The sequence below is a fragment of the Chiloscyllium punctatum genome, chromosome 1 (assembly GCF_047496795.1).
Source record: "Chiloscyllium punctatum isolate Juve2018m chromosome 1, sChiPun1.3, whole genome shotgun sequence".
NCBI lineage: Eukaryota > Metazoa > Chordata > Chondrichthyes > Orectolobiformes > Hemiscylliidae > Chiloscyllium > Chiloscyllium punctatum.
In genome coordinates this window covers 53,661,631-53,681,542 of record NC_092739.1, presented here as the reverse complement: position 1 = coordinate 53,681,542, position 19,912 = coordinate 53,661,631, and the positions used below count along the sequence as shown (strand labels likewise).

Sequence of the window (19,912 nt, the reverse complement as noted above, 5' to 3'; positions counted from 1 at the left end):
ACGTCACGGAATATATTAAAATTCATTGATGTGTGGACACAAGGGGATGAAGGTGAGTCCTTCGCTGAGGACTGATTGTTCATCCTCAGTGAGGTGGCGGTCTGGAGGGATGGTGGAAACTCAGCAGGGCTGGGAGCTGGGATCTGGCGTGGGTGTGGAGCTGGGAATGGGGGCGGAGCCGGTAACTGGAGTGGGTGTGATGGTGGGGGGGATGGGGGTGGAATCATGAGCAGGGGTGGTGTTCCCCTCAGGGTTCTGGGGGCCGGGAATGGTGACAGTGGGATCTGTGAGGGGCGTGTCAGCAGAATGCAGGTGAGTGGCGTTGGTGGGGACGTAAGTGGTGGCAGACACAGCAGTAGGGGTGGCGGAAGTCACTGAGCGTGTGACATCAGTGATGATGTGAGGGGCGGAAGTGATGTCATGTGTGATGCATGAGGAATTGTGAGGGGCGGAAGTGGCTGTGGGAGTGACCATGATGGGGGTGGCAGTGACATCATCAATCAGCGTGGGGGTGGCAGCTGCACCAGCCGCATGGCTAATGGCGTCTGAGCAGTTCCAGAGGCTGGGGGAATCTTCTGAAATGTTTGAGGAGTGCTGGTTATGGAGGTGGGTAGATAGAAGTTTGTTGTACTTACAATTTTTGATGTTTGAGATGGAGTTGAAATACTGTTTGTTGAGAGTATGAACTCTCCTGAGGATGTAGTACAGAGTGGGTCCTTTGCAATTCTGAGAGAGTGTGACCGTCAGCTGAGGCAGGGCTGACTGTAGAGAGGTTAGGCACCGGCGCATTGCTGCAAGCGTGGAACGGAGGATCTTGAAGGAGAACTGTTGCTGGTGTTTTTGAATCTGTAGTCTGTACCGTTTGTCCTGTTCGGGTCCGAACTCTGCTGGTTTAAAGGTGGTCCAGAGTCCGTGTGGGATGAGTTGGTTATGGATGGAGGGACTGAGGAAGCAAATGTGGCTGTAGTAGCGAGTCTGTTTCAGGACATGGTTGAAGAGCTTCAGGGCAGAGGAAATGACCTGGGAGTTGCAGTGGGAGAGGGAGTCCCTGAGATTCTTGCAGTGAGAGGAGGAAAACTTCTTCAAGGCAGGCATCCTTGCAAGAGGATTCGCTGTAGGGTTAAAATCAACGGGGTAAAAACCAGTTGTAAGCTTCCCTTTGAACCTCATGCTGCAAGTAGTCACAAAATGATAGAATCTGAGACCTTTATACCATTAGATCACATGACATGATATAGTGATGATATTACAAGCAAGACTCTTAAAGGTACGCTGCTTACAGAGACATAATAATACCTGGTACTCTACTGTTGCATATTATATGTATCGAAGAAAGTCACCATAGCCCCAGAAAACTGCTCCATTGTTAGAGAGAGATGACTGGTGATTTTTTTTAACCTGAGGGCCCACTTAACCTCTTTCTGCAATGCCACCAACATAAATGAATGTCAGTAATGCAACTATAATATGTAATATATTACATCCAATGAACCTGATGAATTTCCTTTGTTTGCACAACATTGACAAGATGCACATGACTTCAACAAATATGAACTTAACAAAATTAAATGAAAACCTTACAGCACATCACAAATTGTAGATCTAATGCTGCAAGAGTGTGGAATCTGGGAATAAGAATGTTGAGTTGTATTTTACTTTTCTAGCCCCCTCAATCCAAATATCAAATCACAAGGCTCCATTTAAAATCCTGCAGTCATATTCCCTTCACGATCAAATGTTTTTTAGTTCTGCTCTGCGAAAATGTTCTGAACCGCCCTCTACATGAAATTAACGATTAAATTTCACTCATTTATTCACCCCATTGATTGCATCAAATCAGGACCATTTAGCTGTTTGGTTAAATACTTTCCCTCGCAGTAATTAATAGTCAGAAAAAAAACATCAGTGTCAGTCTGGGCTAATTGTCTTTTCACAATTATCCAAGCAGTCATGTCATTCCTGCCCCTACCTTAAGGCTGTTTTCTGTCTGTGACATTGTAAATTAATGTTAAATGGTTTTGAGAGAAGAAATAAAACCATTTGTTTGCTTTAATATCCCCGTGATAATGATGAATTTGTCACTTTCAGTAAACTTCCTTTGTCCATTTCGAATAGAATTCAATTTTAGAGCATGTTAAATGACTTGTCCCCAACAATCAAATCAGGACGTTGGACATGAAGCTTTGAAAGAATAATGTAATTGCTTTCTTTGTCACAATTAAACCTGCACTAGTAAATTGCAACTAAAACAACATTTAGCAAAACTGAATGGCATGTTGCTCTTTTGAACACAATGGGCTGAATACCACGTTGGCCAAGTGCAAGTTGTGTTAAGTTTTTAGAGGGATTCTTGTCATGAGGCTCATCAAGATTTCTCTGTGTGCCTCATAAGCTACCTATTTCAGCCCTATGGATCCACCACATCCAATTGTATTCTCATCTTATCAGGTGTGTCCAGGACAACTCATTATTCATTGGATAGTGCTGAAGACCAGCGCCCTCGTACCCTCTCCACCTTTAAAGCCCATTGTGCACCCAGTCAAGCCATGTTAGTCTGGAGCTGCTCTGTATGGTTTCTGACATTTCTCCCAGACAATTATTGCCCTAGAGGTCCTCCCGGAGGAGTGATGCAGATGCAGGACATTATCATCCTCAAGGACCAGCAGAGGAGGGCACGACATGAGACCATGCCGACCTGTTGTGAGCAAGCCACTGGATCACTGCAGTCTCAGCATTCTGGAGGAATGCCCAGTAATGCAGGAAGAAAGTCTCTCCTTCTCTACAGTTTAAGGAAGGAAGTTATTAAACTGGAAAGTGTACAAAAAAGATATACAAGAGTGCTACTGAGACTGGAGGGTTTGAGTTACAGGGAGAGGCTGGATAAGCTGGGCCTTTTCTCCCCTTGGAGTGTAAGAGGTTGAGAGCTAATCTTATCGGGCTTTATACAATCATGAGGGATGTACATAAGGTGAATTACCAATTACCAAGGTGAATTAGTGGGCGGCACGGTGGCACAGTGGCACAGTGGTTAGCACTGCTACCTCACAGCACCAGAGACCTGGGTTCAATTCCTGCCTCAGGTGAATGACTGTGTGGAGTTTGCACATTCTCCCCGTGTCTGTGCGGGTTTCCTCCGGGTGCTCTGGTTTCCTCCCACAGTCCAAAAATATGCAGGTTAGGTGAATTGACCACGCTAAATTGCCCGTAGTGTTAGGGGCTGGGGTAAATGTAGGGGAATGGGGCTGGGCGGTGTGGGCTTGTTGGGCCGAAGGGCCTGTTTCCACACTGTAAGTACTCTAATCTAATCCCAAAGTAAGGAGGCCATAAGTTTAAGGTGAGAAGGGAAAGATTTAAAAACGATCTGAGGGGCAACTTTTTCACACAGAACTGCCAGAGGAAGTGTGGAGGCAGATACAATTACAACATTTAAAAGACATTTGAAAAGGTACTTGCATTGGAAAGGTTTAGTGGGATATAGGTCAAACACAAGCAAATCGACTAGTCCAGTTTAGGAAACCTGATCAGATTTGATGAGTTGGGCCAAATGGTCTGTTTCTGTGCTTTATGACTCAATGACTCTGTAAGTACCACCATCTTCCCTCTGCTATCTCACACTTACTCTGTCTTTACTACTGCACCCACCTCCCACCCAGGCTTAGTTTTTACCACTATCATTATTGCCTGCAACAATCTTTCCTCACTTGATCGCAACCGCCTCATTTTCCAACACCACAAACCCTGCATTCTCTCTGTGCTGCCTACTCACTCAGTCAGGACAACACCCTACCAGCATGAGGATTAACATCTATGCCCTCCCCTCACCTCTTAATCCCTGCCTCGCTCTCATTCCAGGAGGACATCAGTTTACAATAGGGCAAGGAGAGTCAAGATGGGTGGTGGGCTGCCCAACATTTGGGCTCCTCACCTCTTCTGTGGAGAGCATCCTAACTCTGACCACTGCAAGCAGTTAGCTGACAATGGTCAAACCCTTGGACTGGTTAGCAGTAACTATCCTTGACTTATTAGGTTTGACCTGATTGAGGCCTATAAGAAGCCATGACAAGCTTGCTGTCTTTGTCTCTGCATCAAATGACAGATGTGATGTAACATTGGTATATCTGGCTGAGGTAGCAAAGTGCAAAAAGGCAGAGATGTTGTGAGCATCTGGGTATTCTCAAATTGAGGCACTCTGTGAGGAAGTGAAGAACCTGGAGATGCAGCCTGATCCAGTTCACAAGCTGGGTATGTCTGTCCCTGAGTCCACAGTGTCCTTGGATGAGTATTACTGATAGCTACTGGTGCAGACCAAGGTGCAGCACTGAAGTGCAGAGAATCATATAAAAGGTTCAGAGATGTACTGTGATGATTCTTACAGGCTGACACACGTTGAATGCCAATTTCTGTGTAAATGGGGTATGTGTGTGACTTGTGCCTATGGATTATTCACTGACCAATTGGTGCCTGGTGATCTACATAGTGATCTTTCACAGTAAGCAGTCGGCTGAAGTAGTCACGTTCTGGCTCTGATTTCCACATCACAATTTCTTGATATCTCACTTGTTTCACATATTTGTTAAGATGGGAAGCTGAGTACTAACGAGTCAAGCTGTACAGTTAAAAAAGCATTTAACAAGGAATGATTCCCCCTTAACTGACAATTCACCTCCAGAAAGAAATTCACTAATAGGCAAAAGCATAAGGTGACAAAAGATGATCACAACATCAAGATAGATCTCACTGGACTTGGCAGGTGAGTCTCTGGGACAAGAGAAGACAAAATTTGAAAAAAAATTGGAAGTAAGTACTACGCGCCCTTATCATGGTGGTAGGAATTTGTCACTACCTTCAACAATGGTCATTGATGTTGGATCATTTCTTAACTTTTCCATAGTGATGGATATGCTACAAAAATGGGTAGAAAGGGTTGGGTTGCAGAACAGCTATGATTTTGTTGAATAGGGACAAAAATGTTTCAAGAATGTTTAACACCTATTCCTTTGATTCTAAAAACAACCAGGAGAGTGAGAGCTGTGACGGTAATGGCTAGAAGAGGGATCGACTACGTAGTGATTTGGTGAACAGGTGGGCAGCATTAGTACTTTTTTCTAATATATGTTTTTGGTGGTGGCTTGTTTATTTTAGAATCTTTTCACAACATTTGTTCCCTTTGGGAAACAGGGCAGAATTGTTGGAAAGATGAGCAGATTGATCTTCACCTGAAACAAAACCAAACATTGCTGCAGAAACTTAGTATGTCTGGCAGCACCTGTGTAGAGAAAATAGAATCCTTCATTAGAACGCTAGACCTGAAACACTGACTCAACTTCCTCTGCACAGACGCTGCCAGAATTTCTGCAGCAATATTTTTATTTTTGTTGCAAATTTCCAGTATCCTCAGTTCTTGGATTCATCTGAGTCATGAAGTCTTCTTCCATGAAAATCTATACCTTTGATAAAATACCTCACATAAGGTAGTTAGAGGTAGTATATTAGCATGGATAGAGGTTAAGCTGGGTAAGAGAATACAGTGCTGGGCTAAAGGATGGTCACCTTAATCTAGCGAAGGGTCACAGGGATCAGTGCTGGGGTCACAGGACTTGGATGAGGAAAGCAAGTGTACCTTAAGGCAAGTTTACAAGTGAAATGAAATATTTGAGATGGCAAACAGTTAGAATGACACACAGAATCGACAGAGGCAGAAAAACAGGTTAAATAAATGGCAAAAGAAAGCTCAGCAAATGGAAAATAATGTGGGAAAATGGAAGGTATTGCACATTTAAGGAAGGCTAATTCAAAGTTACTATTGAATTGGAGAAAGACTGCTGAAAGCAGCAACACAGAACGATTGGGGTGTCTTAATGCATAAATCACAAAAATGTAATATTTTGGTTAGACCCTCAGCATGTGACTCTTATCTCTATCATGTTATTCCAACCATTTGCATGGTGGCTCAGTGGTTAGACTGCTGCCTCACAGCACCAGAGTCCCAGGTTCGGTTCCAGCCTTGGGTGACTGTGTGGAGTTTGCACATTCTCCCCGTGTCTGTGTGGGTGTGCTCCGGTTTCCTCCCACAGTCCAAAGATGCCCTGGTCAGGTGAATTGGCCATGGTAAATTGCCCATAGTGTTAGGTGCATTAGTAAGAGGGAAATGGGTCAGTGTGGACTGGTTGGGCTGAAGGGCCTGTTTCCACACTGTAAGGAATCTAATCACTTTATTTTTAATTGTTTTTAATTATCTCTCTGTCTCAATTAATCAGATTAAAGGTCATCCCTTCACTTGATATTCAGCTGGTGCCACACCATTTGACACTTTTGATTATCTGCAAAGACTCATTAATCAACCTGTCGACACTCCACTTGTACTATCATTTGATCTCTCTAATTATACATTTTGTGCCTGAGCTTCTCTCCTCTTCACCTGACGAAAGGGCAGCACTTCAAAAGCTTGTGATTACAAATAAACCTGTTGGACTATAACCTGGTGTCGTGTGACTTCTGACCTTGTCCACCCCAGTCCAACACCAGCATGTCATGAATCACAAAAAGTTAATATACAAGTTCAGTAGGTAGTAGAGAAGACAAATGGAATGTAGGCCTTTTTTTTCAAAGGGAATGGAGTTTTAGAAATAAGGAAGTCTTGCTAAAACTATACAGAACACTGATCAGTCCATACCTGGAATGCAGTGAACAATTTTGGTCCTCTTATCTAAGGGAAGATCCACTGGCAGTGGAAAAAGTCCAAAGAAGGTTCATTAGATTGATTCTAGATATGGATGGATTTTCTTAAGAGGAGAGATTGAATAGATTGGGTTTGCACTCATTGAAGTTTAGAATAATGAAGGGATACCTTATTGAAACACAAGATTCTTAGTGGGCTTGACAGGGTAAATACAGAGAGGTTGTTTCCCACTGTGATTGACTCTACGACCAGAGGACATAGTCTCATCAGGTCATCCATCTTGACACAAATAAGGAGAATTTGTTTCTCTGAGGGTAATCATTCTGTGGAATTCTTTACCACAGTGTTGTTGAGGCTGGGTCATTTCCTATATTCAAGGCTGAGACAGCTTTTTACTCATTAAGGGAGTCAAGGGTGATGGGGATCAGAAAGGAAAATAGATTTAAGAATGATCAGATCAGCTATGAACTGATTGAACGGTGGACTGGACTCAACGGACCAAATGTTTCTGCTCCTACATCTTATAGTCATGTGGTCTTTGGGACAATAAGTCCTGAAGCATGACGTTACTGCAGACTATCTGGCTCACAGTTCAGATTACTAAAATATACTGAGCCACATGATCTCTGGATGTGACCTGTAGTTTCTCTTTAAAGACCATTGGCTTAGGTAGTGTTTTCCTGAATATGGAAAACTTGTCATTGGCTGTATTCAGGGAAAACAAATATGTCAACAGATAAATTAAAAAGATTGAGTTCTATATTTCCATGTACCAATGCTGCTTTGATGCCTGTGCCTTGAATGTTTCTTTTTGATCAATCTGATGTAGCTCACTTCCAGCTCAGATTGTGTGCTCTTAACTGATTATTTATGGTCATCATTTTCAACCTTTAAAATGGCAATATTAATTGAATAGCGAGGGGTGTGAGTATATTTGAGCATCCAATCTTCAGGTCAAGCTTTCAGCTGTTTGTGAATATAACCTCAAATGCTTCCATTATTCAAGTAATTATGCACATAAAGTGCTATTTGGGACAAGCTAGAGCATTTGGTTATACACATTATTTGCAAATAATGAACCAGATCTTGCTGTCACAATATTAGCAAAGGTAATGGGAAGGTCCATTATTTATGATGAAATAGTACAGTAATTCAAATGAGGTCTGGATGCGCCATTAAATACCAATATAAGAAATTGTTGTTTCAATCAGGTTGTTCCATGGAAATGAAAACTTATTGTTCTCCTTGCCATCAAAATGAATGAAGTTGCTCTATTTGCATAAGCAATGCAATTAAACCAGCATCATATATTTAGAGTTTGTAGTTATTTATAATTAAACTGTTCAAAGATGTCATAGCATATCTATAGAGCAGGTGGGGCTTAAACAGGCATTCTGGCTCAGAGGTAAGGACGTTACCAATGTACCCCAATACTTAGGATTTGTGATTACAGGTATAAATTCTCTTTTAATGATAAGTGTTCATTACTGCTAATAGCGCCAAAAATGAAATATTACATGGCTAAATCTCATTCTTTCAGATTTTGACCGCATCCCGGGAGACTTTTAAAAATATCAATTTTTTTTGTTATTTTCTTTCCATTTCTTTTTCTGTCATTCTTAATTCAACCTTTTCATCTCCTTCTTTCACCTTCCTTTGACTTTGTTAATTAAAGGCAATTAATTAACACTCTTCTCAATCCTTGCACTGCTACGTTTACTACCCTTCAATGTGTTTGCATGAGGAGACATCCGGTTGTAATCCTGTTCATTCAGCTGTCAGAAGCTTGGTTTCACTTGATAGAATATTATCAATTTGCACTTTCATGGGAACTAAATGGGAAAGTTATTTTTATCTGGAGGCTGTAGAGGAAACGTCAAATTGTGACTTATTTTTTCTTACTGTTTTAAATAAATTGATAACAACAGGAAATTAGGTAATGACATTGATTAAAACATTATCCTTTATCTTTGATACAGGTTTGTCTTCATGACACACTGATAACATCATTTCCTTGTGGTGCAAACTAAAATAAGATGTGGGTAATCTTATATGATTTGAGTCCATTGCTCCATAGCATAATTCCATTTGTCACCAAACTGTTTGATTTAATTAAGTAGCTCGAACAACAGTAGAAAATATACTTAAATGAGAAAAATCCAAAAAAGTTACAGAGGTTGACTTGTAAGTGGTGACTAGAAATAAAAGCTGAAGTTTATTGATAAGCAAAGTTTTATACGTGAGCTGAAAGTGGTAGAAGCTGCATTATAGTACGAGGCCACACAATAGAGTCATACAGCACAGGAGCAGGTCCTTTGGCCCAACTCAACCACTCCAACCAAGTTTTCTAAATTGAACTACTCCTATTTTCCTGTGTTTGGCCCATATCCATCAAAATCTTTCCTATTCATATACCTGACCAAATGTCTTGAAAAATGCATTATTCTTCACTTTGACAATCCGAATTGCCAACATCATGAATGTGAGGTTATGTTATATATGTTCTAAATAAAGTTCATCTGTCTTCAACATAGTGTTATGGACAAGACAAACCCACTCAATATAATCAAAAGGTAGTCTAAACCCTAACTTTCTCTTACTTTACAAAGTAAATGTAAGGTGTTGCAGTCCAGATGCAATTGAATTGGTCAAACTATCAAATTTAAGGAAAAATATTATTCATCCAATATAGTTAAAATACAACAAAAGAAAGAAGGAATTGGAATAATTTAACTATACTGTAAAACTTAACAGAATAATAATTAGAGTAAGTATTACTAATTAATAGTAATATTCAAGTGAGACAGTTATGTGAGACAATCTGTGTTCTGAATTTGCCTTTTGCCAATGGGTGTTCAGGCAAATTCAGAACACAGATTGTCTCGCATGCAACTCCCATGACAGGCAGAGAACCCCCAGCTTTGTCTGTAACCAAAAGAAGGAAACAATAGCTTTCTCATCTTCAAGATTCCAACAGCAACTGTTGAAAGCTAAACTACAGATCATGGTTCTATGGGAGCTTGATGCTACCCATTCAGGCTGCTTCTATTGTTCCAACATTTAAATAAAACACCAGGCCTTACAAGCTTTTTATCTTCTCATGGACTGCTCGGCACCTGTTCCCCAATCTCTCTTTAAAAGAAACAAGGTTAAAGCACACCTCTTAAAGCCATGGTATTATCATCGTCAGGGTCACAAACAATCTCACACAATGGCTCCTCCAAGTCCCATGACTATATATGTCTTTTTAGCTGGTATTGGGACCAAAGTGTACCGGTCTCAAAAGCTACATGAGAACATTTGAATTTCAAAAGAACATTTCCGAGGGTAAACAGAAACAACTTAATAATCATGCCCCATGGAGCTGAAAATATCTCTTCCTATCTCACCTAAAAGCTGACAGAATGAAAATCACCCAAGTTAATGGCTGAAAGAGTTAAAAAGGTGATTGGATAATTACAAACAAAGCAGGCTTGCAATGGTAGTAAAAATATAACTTTTATCGTAACTTCTACCGTTACCTCCCTTAGGTTTTGTAACTATCTTTAAACTGATAACTTGTTAGCAAAATAACTTACAGCAATAGCTTTGCAATAAAATAAAGTTTTACCTTGTTTATTTTATGAAGCTATGCTGCTAGTTGTTTTTAAATTGATACACTCAATAACTAAAAGAGGGCTACAAATGAGTTTATACAAATTTGTAATTCACTGACCACCCTGAAGACATGCCTGAACTATGGTCATGGCAGTCATGATAAAAGCTAAACTTGAATTGTGAGTAAAGACAAATTAATAATTTGATTCATGAAATTGCTTCCCAAACTTCAGGTTCAAACTATGAGTAGTTTGAATCTTTGCTAACAGGCAGTGTCTCAAAAGCTAGTGTTTCCAAATAAACCTGTTGGACCATAACCTGGTGTTGTGAGATCTTTAACTTTGTCCACCCCAGTCCATCACCGATACTTTCAATTCAATCATTCAGGTATCTAAAGTTTTCAGCACAAAACAGCATTCACTAGGAAACCACTGATTGTTTAGCTAATCAAATTATATTGTTTGGACCATGTTTTCAAACAGAATTGGCCTGCATTTTGGATGGGAATATTTCCTACTAAAACTCATGGTCTGCGTCATGTTTTGAATTGTTGAGAACTAAATTGTCCTCTTCAGTTCATCAATGCATTCATCAGATGAAAATTGATATTTATGGGTAAAAAATATTGGATAGTATAAAATATATGCCATCAGATGTGTTCCCTTCCTTTTACAGCTGCTTTTCTGTACAGCTTTGCAAGGCCATATGATGTTACTTGGCAGTTATCTATTTATAACCAAGCATCTACACTCACAGGAACTCACTTCATAGGAATACTTTTACTCATTTTTTATTGCTATAACTCCTTCCTGAATGACTTGTATCCAGACTTTTAACTGCAATGATTCTTAAGCTCTAAGTGGATCACTGGGAATATCTTACTGTCCAACTTGTAATGAATTAAGCAGTTGCGTTGTCCCACAAAGTATTCAGGGAAGATGTACAATGATATTCATAAAGTACATCATTCAGCAACATTTTGACATTACTTGAAATATGTAGTATATTGTTCCATGAAAAATGATATAATTATAATCTTTCTTGACAGCAGAACAGTAGTGATACTGTGAAAAGTTGAATAAATAAGTCTCCTTACATTAAAGATAGTGACTTCATTGCGGGGGAATTATTACCTTTTAACTTGTCAAATCTGTGTGATAATTACAAGCCAGAGTGTGAGTAAGATAGCAATAGAATGGTTGCTATAATGGTTAATGTTCAAATGGAATGTAGTGATATTAAATCAGGCATAACTGAAAATCGTGTTCAATAACCATTTTTTCAGCCAGTTAGATGAGGAGGAAAGTGTCTTTTTTAACGAGTTGTTTACTTGTCTCAGTTCTGTACATTCAATGGAGAAAGTGAGGACTGCAGATGCTGGAGGTGAGAGTCGAGAGTGCTGTGCTGGAAAAGCACAGCAGGTCGGGCAACATCCGAGGAGCAAGAGAATCTATGGTTTCAACATGATGAGGGTTTATGACCAAAACATTGATTGTCCTGTTCCTCGAATGCTGCCTTACCTGCTGTACCTTTCCAGCACCACACATACTACATTCTATATATAGACTAAACGCATGCTACTGGTGTAGAAATGATGGACTGAATGGCCTCCTCTGGAGCGTAACAATTCTGTAAGTTAGTGGTTCATTGGTACAAAAGGTTTCACCCTATCTACAGAGGAACCTTAATTATCCGAACAACACGGGTGGGGAATATTTTGTTTGGATAGTTAAATGTTCAAATAATTGAATGCTGGATAACACAGTTTAGCCAAAGGTTGGGACCTGGCGACCTTGTTCAAATAATCCAAAATTCGGATAATTGAATGCCAGATAATCAAGGTTTTTCACATCTGCAGTCTCGGTTTGAATCTAACTAATGATGTCCTTTGAATTATGTTTGTGGTTTAAACCGCATGGGTAGAATTAGTTGTGTTTCAAATGAATGATCCAACATGACAAAATAGGGCTGGAAATTTATCCGGAAGTAGGCAGTGGAATTGAGAATTGGGCATGGCAAGCAAGGAGAAAGTGTCTGCAAACGTGTGATGTTTATTTTGGAGCAGAGGTGGCTAAAAGTTCATAAGGTTCAGGTCTGTTGCCCCTGGAAACAGTTCAGAGAGAGCCAAGTGCATAAACAGGATATACAAGAAGTCTTAGCTCAATACTTCAGGACTTATCCCAGTTGAAATTAAGGCAATAAAACACTAAAACACCTCAGCCCTCACAGCACCTCATCTCAAGCTTCTCCACTCCAATCTTTATCCTTCCACTCATGTTTCCTTATGTGCTCCATACCTAACAATGCCACTCCACCCAGCTCCCATCATCCCTCTTATTCTCCATGGCAACTAATGGCACTTTCATATCAATTTATCCAGCATACACTCTGTATAAAAACAATGATCCCTGTAATAACAACATTATGTATGAAAAAGTATGAAAATCATTCATTTAAAACTTGTTTTGAAACAAATTGCACTGTAAAAATGTTTATAATCAGACCATTAAAGCATTAATAACTGAAACTGCAAGCACTTGGCAGCTCTTTATCTTGTGTGAATAATGTTGAGCAATTGAGAATTAAATGTATGTGAAAAAGATGTCAATCAAACAATGACTTCCCTTTACTACAGCTATGGTGTGACAATGCAGAAATTGACAGCCAAATCAAAGCAGCCTTTCTACCTCTGTATTTGTAACATCAAAAACCCCAGTTAGTCACTCCAATGTTTTCCAACCAAACTTTTGAGTAACTACTCTGAGACTTTCCAAATAATTAGTTTCTGACAATAGTTTTGTACCTTAGACAAAAAGTTAAGTTATTTATTAAATACACAATAATTTAGCAAGAAAATTAAACAATGTGATAATCTAATTAAGGTGTATGCTTTAAATCTGAAACATGATTCTAAATTCTAAAATTTGATTTCATCCCCCATTTGCACAGAAAACAGACAGTCAGACAAACATAGTTGAGACATAAAAGAAAATAACAGAACTGGCCAGATTACTTAATTGGCTCTTTTGATGTGTTGTTCCACAGGCATAGATATTGGTTTTGGTTTCTTTTCTGGAACCCCCAATCTGATCGCCTTCACTCATGTAAAGAAATACTTTTAACCCAGTTTATACTGTTTGTGCTTCCAAAAGGTGGTGTGGCCAATTAGGAAGGGTGCTTTCAAATCTTCATTCTGTCGTGCCAGCGGCCAAGCTCATCTCCTCCAAAAACACAGCGAAGGCGAGAACAATCTGAATTTTGTTTCTGCTCTGAAAGACTGAACATCTTCTTGAGGCATTAATTACCATTCCACAACTGATCCCAGCAATTCCTACTATTTGTTTTGTCTGTTCTTTTCCTTTTAGCTCAAGCTGTTAAAAAGTCCATAAAACATTTCCAACTAGCAATTCCCAAGTCACAGCTCCAAACCAAAATCGATAAAAGAAATAAAAACAAAACTAGTGACAAATCAGCGAGGGTCCTAACAATTTGACCAGAAGAAGGACCAGAAATTCATTTGGCTTTTAAAATGTTTGGATCTAAATCAAGATATTGCTCAATTGGCAGTTTTTCTTATCGATCAAATCTGTTTCAAGAGTATAAGGGGTCATTTGAGCTGGGTATGGGGGCAATGTTTGACATAAGATCTTTTGAACTTACTTTTCAAAGCTCCTTTAAGCCAGACTGGGATTCACAATACCCCTGAGAGACTGTGAAACATAACTCTCTGAAAGGCTGGTCCACCATAAGCGTTCTGTGGAAATTTATGAGTTGCTTATCCCGACAATCAAGTCATCCAAGTCGGGAGTGCATAGTGAGGCCTTACCTTTTGTGCCAGCCAGCATCATTCTCCAGTCCTGACAAATTTGGAGGTTATCGAGTCATACAGCATGGAAACAGACTTTTCAGTCCAACTAGTCCACGGCGATCATGTTCCCTAAATAAACTAGTCCCACTTCCCTGTATTTGGCCCATATCCCTCCAGACTTTTCCTAATCATGTACTTATCCAAATGTCTTTTAAACATTGTAACTGTACCTGCATCTACCACTTTCTCAGGCAGTTCATCCCACACACAAACCACTCACTGTGTAAAGAAGTTGCCCCTCATGTCCTTTTTAAATTTTTCTTCTCTCACCTTAAAAATATGCTTCCTTTGACAGAACTGGTAGCAGGACCGCCAGGAATTGGCTCCCAATTAAAGGTCAGTGAAATTTCTTTGATTCCACAAAAATCAAATTACACATTTATCCATTATTTGATAGAAATTGGTCATCTCCAAAGTCACCAGCATTTGATTGTTGTGGAGTGACTAATGCATAGTAATTGTTGGCTGTTTTGGTAAATAACACCCCACAATTAGTATTAAAAACTGAAAGAACAGAGGATGCTGTAAATCAGAAACAAAAACAGAAATTGCTGGAAAAGCTCAGCAAATCTGGCAACACCTGTGCAGAGAAATCAGAGTTACTATCTCAGGTCTGGTGGCCCTTCCTCAGAACTGATAGAAGTTCTGAGGAAGGGTCATCGGACCCTAAATGTTAACTCTGATTTCTCTTCACAGATGCCAGAGTTGCTGAGATTTTCCAGCAACTTCTGTATTTGTTTCTGCAATTAGTATTGTCTGTCCCTGCTGTCAGTGAAAGTTATATCTTCCATAATCCAGAGGCCAATTTCTTGGCTGCGTAGATAGTTAAACAATTGGGAACCTTATGTTCAAATGAAAGAATCCTTATTCTACAAATTGCTTACAGCAACTACAGGTAGACAACCCTTTATCCAAAATTCTGAAATCTGAAAAGCTCCAAATTCTGAAGGTTTTTTTGTGAAGTTTTTCTCTCATTAACAATATCGTTTGGCATGCAAACAGTTAACCCAAGTCCGCACCCCTCAATGCATGTCACTCAGATGCGACGTGGGGAGGGCATGGCCCAGCACTGACAGGCCTCAATTCTCTCTCAAGACCCGTTTACTCACAGTAAGTCTATTCTTCGGAAGGATTTTTAAAAATTTCATGATCAAACTGCCACTCATTCTGAAATTCGAAAAGTTCTGAATTCCGAAAACCTGCTGGTCCCGAGCATTTCGGATGAAGCATTTGTACTACTTGTACTACGAAGTCTTGTATCCTTACAGAAAGCAGATTGAAGAACACCGTGGGTGGCACGGTGGCACAGTGGTTAGCACTGCTGCCTCACAGCGCCAGAGACCTGGGTTCAATTCCCGCCTCAGGCGACTGACTGTGTGAAGTTTGCACATTCTCCCCGTGTCTGCGTGGGTTTGCTCCGGTTTCCTCCCACAGTCCAAAGATGTCCAGGTCAGGTGAATTGGCCATGCTAAATTGTACGTAGTGTTAGGTAAGGGGTAAATTTAGGGGTATGGGTGGTTTGCGTTTTGGCGGGTTGGTGTGGACTTGTTGGGCCGAAGGGCCTGTTTCCACACTGTAAAGTAATCTAATCTAATCTAACATACTCACAAAACAAGGGATGGCCTCAGACACTCAGCTCAGTTACAAAAACAGAAGTTGCTGGAAAAGCTCAGCAGGTCTGGCAGCATCTGTGGAGAGAAATCAGAGTTAGGACCCTTCCACGGTGAGATTGGCTTCATCCTACTGAACTGCCAAGTACAGTTATGGCCCTGAAAGAAGAACTTGATGTGTGACCTGAAAGATCTGCCAATATTTTCATTGCTAATGGTGATAATGATAGCTTCACTGTGCCATTTGTGCAGTGCAGATGGGGTAGACAAAATACTGTATTTTCATAAAAGTTTAGAATGTTTAGGATTGTACAGAGTTCTCCTATCTGTTTACTGATTACCATAAAGCAATGTAGATAGAGAATAGTTCCCGGTATCTGACATAATACCAGTTTAAAATAAAAGGAATTAAGCATTGTAAATCAATCAAGAATTGCAAAACTACTATAATTTTTTAAATCGTTCGCTCAGGCTACATGGGAAATGTTCATAATTATCATGGCATGTCAGAGGAAATAATTTGTTTGTTTACAGATTTTAAAAATTGTTTTTACTCGTTGAGTGGGTGTGGGCTTCACAGACTGGGCCAGCAATTAATAGCCATCTCAAAGTGCTCTTGACAAGCTGTTGGTATGCTGAACCACTGCAGTTCATTTGGTGTAGCTGAATTTCTGCAGTGCATCCTTTAGGTAGTACATACTACTGCTACTGAGCATCAGTGATGGAGAGAGTAATTGTTTGTGTATGTGACACCAATAAAGTAGGTCGCTTTGTCCTGGATGATGTCAAGCTTCTTTAGTGTCATGAAATTGAATACATTCAGGCAAATGTGGAGAAATACAGCACACTCCTGACTCGTGCCTTGTAGATGGTAGACAGGCTTTGGGAATTTAAAGAGGTGAGTTACTCATTGTAAGATTCCTTGCCTCTGACCTGTTGTTGTAGCCTGTTCATTCTCCGATCAATGATAACCCTTAAGATGTTGATAGTGGAGGATTCAGCAGCGGGAATACAGTTGATTGTTAGATTCCATCTTGTTCGAGATGGTCATTGCCTGTGAATTTTACATGCCACTTGTCAGCCCAAGCCTGGATATTGTTCAGATCTTGTTGCATTCAAACATGGACTGCTTCAGGATGTGAGGAGTCGCAAATGGTGCTGAACATTGTGCAATTATTGGTAAACATCAGCACTTCTGACCTTATGATGGAGGGAAAGTCACTGATGAAGCAGCTGTAGATGGTTGGGCCTAGGAACACTATCCTGAGGAACTCGGTGCAGAGATGTTCTGGAGCTGAGATGATTGACCACCAACAACCATGTGCCAGGAATACTCAAACCAGCAGAGTATTTGTCCCCTGATTCCCATTGATTCTAATTTTGTTAGGGCTCCTTTATGTTACACTCCATCAAATTTGACCATGATATCAGAGGGCTATCACTTTCTACCTAAGCTCTGGAATTCATTTCTTTTGTCCAGGTTTGAACCAAGGCCTTAATGATGTCAAGAGCTGAGTAGCCCTGGAAGAACCCAAATTGAGTGTCAATGAGCAGTTTATTGCTTGGCAGGTGCTGTTTGATAGCACTGTTGATGACACCGTCTACTTTCCTGACGATTGAGGGTAGACTGGGGCAATAACTGGCTGAGTTGGATTTGTCCTGCTTTGTCCTGTAGCACATACCTGGACAAGACAGAGGGTGGAGGGGTTGCTTTTTAGACTGGAGGCCTGTGACCAATGGAGTGCCACAAGGATCAGTGCTGAATCCACTACTTTTTGTCATTTATATAAATTATTTGGATGTGAACGTAGGAGGTATAGCCAGTAAGTTTGCAGATGACACCAAAATTGGAGGTGTAGTGGACAGCAAAGAAGGTTACCTCAGAGTATAACAGGATCTTGATCAGATGGGCTAATGGGCTGAGGAGTGGCAGATGGAGATTAAGTTAAATAAATGCGAGGTGTTGTATTTATACACTTAATGGTAAGGTCCTGGGGATAGTTGCTGAACAAAGAGACCTTGGAACGCAGATTCACATTTCCTTGAAAGTAGAGTCACAGGCAGATAGGATAGTGAAGAAGCCATTTCGTATGCTTTCCTTTATTGGCCAGAGCATTAAGTATAGGAATTGGGAGGTCACATTCCAACATTGATTAGGCCACTTTTGGAATATAGCATGCAATTCTGGTCTCCTTCCTATCAGAAGGATGTTGTGAAACTTGAAAGGGTTCAGTAAACATTTACAAGGATGTTGCCAGGGTTGGAGGATTTGAGCTATAGGGAGAGGTTGAATAGGTTAGGGCTGTTTTCTCTGGAGCATCAGAGGCTGAGGGGTGAAGTTATAGATGTTTATAAAATCATGAGGGGCATGGATAGGATAAATAGACAAAGGGACATGAGACAACTTTTTCTCGTAGCGGGTGCTGCATGCATGGAATGAGTTGCCAGAGGAAATGGTGGAGGCTGGTACAATCACAGCATTTAAAATATATGAATAGGAAGGGTTTACAGGGGTAAGGGCCAAATACTGGCAAATGGGAGTAGAATTTGTTAGGATATCTGGTCAGCATGGACGAGCTGGACCAAAGGATCTGTTTCCGTGCTGTACATCTCTGTGACTCTATCACTCTAATTTTACAAATTACCTGGTAGATACCAGTGTTGTGATTGTACTGGAACAGTTTGGCTCAGGGTGTGGCAAGGTCTGGTGCACAGGTCTTCAGTACTATTGCCGGAATATTAACAGTGCTCATAATCTTTGCTTTCAACCATTTCTTGATATCACATGGAGTGGATTAAATTGACTGAGCACTAGAATGTATGATTTTGGTGATCTCCAGAGGGAGACAGCTTTATTTGATGTTTTTTACCAACTCACTTTTTTTTGTTGTTTTCCCAGAGATAGTTGATGGCTTCAGAAATTGGTTGTGACGTGGCTTTTGGGCACTAGCACTGTAGTCCACAACATAAAGGCTTATAGCTGGCCCAAGATTGGATTTTCCATCAGCACATCAGGCTTATTTCCCAATGATCAAAAATTCCTCATCAAACTGACAATACTGGGGAGCACCAGAGGCCATCATTCTGGTTCTGTGGCAACCAATGTAAGCATAACTTTTGGGGAAAAAAAGGCTCTAATTTCGTTGACAGTTAAGCAGATCAAGTAAAGAGACTCAGTATCTGCTGCACTGTTTGGCAGCATGAAATGGATATCAAGCCACTTATTTATTTTTAAGTATAAGAGTCTACGTTCAGAGTCAGAATGTAAGAGTCTACATTTCATTTTCGGTGCCCAGTTCCCGTCACCAAAACATTGGCCTTATTCAAGTATGGGATGTCATGTGTTTAATCTGCCCACATTGTCTTTGTTCTGCACCAGGAAAACTAATTCATCAATGATCAGTTCCTCTCCTGTAGAATGGTATAGATGATTGCCAATTCTCTAGCATTATGAAAAAGCAGTACTTGAGCAATTCAGCAGCTATCAGGCATCCTCACTCAAAATCATAAGAATGATTTACAAATGATTTTTGTAGTGTACATAATGGCAACAGGTTGCTTTTTCAGCTGGATTGACCTATTGTTTGCCCCCAAAATGTTTTATTCTGAACTTTACAAATATTCTATTGTAGTGAAAAGAATCTTATGGGAGCCTGAACAATGTGGGCTGTGGCAGAATTAATGTCAGAATTGCTTGAGAAGTCTGGAAAAGACTACCTTGATGTTGTAAGCAACCTGTTTCAACTTTTGACCATATACCTGGTGTTGAGTCAGGTGCTAGGCGACAGCAAGTTACCTATTGTGGGTGATTATTGCTTGTTAATGACATTATTCACCAGAGATCTAACCTCTTCATAAGCAACTTCCTATCCTACCATCCACTGTAGGCAAACATGACACAGAGAAATCTTGACATGGAATTCAGCGTGGATATCACGTGACACTAATTCACCACTGGCTATGAAGAGCTTGTGTATTTTATCACCTGAGTATCCAGGAAAGGAAGTCTTGTGTGCTCACTTATTTATTGGAAATTGGTTGAGGGTGTGGGAAAGGAGTTTCCTCTACAAGGTAAACACATGAGAGCATGAGGGGGTGAGCAGTGAGAAACTAGAGAAAAATGCAAGTTCAGAGTGAAGGTGGTGCAGGAGGTTCCTG

General features: G+C 40.4%; 1 protein-coding gene across 6 annotated transcripts in view; it reads left to right on the top strand.

Moving 5' to 3' along the window:
- Positions 1 to 19,912, top strand: part of kcnip4a (potassium voltage-gated channel interacting protein 4a) — a 1,126,071-nt gene that overhangs the window by 943,712 nt on the left and 162,447 nt on the right. Inside the window, exon 1 of one of the 6 annotated variants that reach the window (XM_072562945.1) lies at positions 5,056 to 5,082. The exons of the other annotated variants lie outside the window; for them this stretch is intronic. The gene's annotated coding sequence lies outside the window, so the exon portion shown is untranslated. Of the gene's footprint in view, positions 1 to 5,055; positions 5,083 to 19,912 lie in introns of those variants that run through there. 6 annotated transcript variants of the gene reach the window in all.